The sequence below is a fragment of the Sinocyclocheilus grahami genome, unplaced genomic scaffold, assembly GCF_001515645.1.
Source record: "Sinocyclocheilus grahami isolate Dianchi unplaced genomic scaffold, SAMN03320097.WGS_v1.1 scaffold11767.1, whole genome shotgun sequence".
Taxonomy (NCBI): Eukaryota; Metazoa; Chordata; class Actinopteri; order Cypriniformes; family Cyprinidae; genus Sinocyclocheilus; species Sinocyclocheilus grahami.
The window spans coordinates 840-1,973 of NW_015514027.1; the positions used below are offsets into that span (position 1 = coordinate 840).

Consider the following 1,134-nt stretch of genomic DNA (forward strand, 5'->3'; position numbering starts at 1 on the left):
TGCAATAACATATTGAGTGTAAATTATAATTTTAATTAAAATTATTAAATGGTTGCCACCTTATAGGGACAATAAAACCCTCCCTACACCTACCCGATAATTCATTTTCACCTTTTTGATTATTTCCTTCATTTTTATTGAAAATAAATGCCTTACCGATGTGATATGAGATTTGAAAAGGGAGAAAAAAAAAGAAAAAAAAAAGATCGATGTTCAACGAGGCAGATTGGAACCTGGGTCGATCGCGTCAAAAATGACTATGGCATAACGCACTTTACCATCTACACCACTGTAGCTGTTGTTAATCAATCAATATTAACTAGACTTTTTGGGAACAAAATCCTCTCTGGGTCAAAATGACCGAAACACAACATGAGGATGTTGTTGCTTGTTATGTCATGGCTGGTTCAGACAAAAATGGTTATATCTAGTCACATTGTGTTTGGTTAAGACAGTGTTATTGTCTTTTTCATGACTTACTGAAACCAGGACAAATAGAACCCTCTGGTTTTTTACAACAAAAGACATCCTGCAATCAGCGCTCCAGATCTCAGTTGTGTGAAGGCTACTTGCTATTTAAAACAAGAACACACTCTTCAGACTGTGCCGCCCTGACTTCTGTTTCAATAGGTCATACACAAGAACCCCTGTCAAATCATTTAATGGAGGCTTTATTGGTTCAGATCTGTTATTTTTTCTTCAGGTTTATATTAAAAGAGTTGAGAGAGCGACTCTACCTGAGAGAGGGGTCGGGACAGTCTGTGACTCTGTATGCTCTTCTCCTCTGAAGACCAGGAATGGAGCTGGAGGCTGAAAAATAAAGAAATATTTAGCTTTAATAAGTGCAGATCATGGGACATTTCTGAACTGGTGTTGAATTCAAGCAAGTTTTGAGAACAGAAATGGGTTGCAGTTACATGAACCTGAGCCATACAGTTCGATTCAGATGGAAAGTAGAAATGGACCAAGAAACTCAACAGAAGTAAACATAAGAATGTGAAACTAGACAGATGTGTCAAGAGGAAAAGTCATACATTATGAGCCACAGGCACTTAGCTTAGAGAGAGAGAGAGAGAGCGCGAGAGAGAATTTTTTTTTTACCAAGGATGCATTAAATTGATTCCAAAATATTCA

At 37.3% G+C, this 1,134-nt stretch overlaps 1 long non-coding RNA gene across 1 annotated transcript in view; it reads right to left on the reverse strand.

Moving 5' to 3' along the window:
- Window positions 1–717: 717 nt before the first annotated feature.
- LOC107578745 (uncharacterized) overlaps window positions 718–1,134 on the reverse strand; it is a 3,877-nt gene continuing 3,460 nt past the window's right edge. The window contains exon 3 of the long non-coding RNA XR_001608379.1: window positions 718–810. This is a non-coding gene — a long non-coding RNA (uncharacterized lncRNA). The remainder of the gene's footprint in view (window positions 811–1,134) is intronic.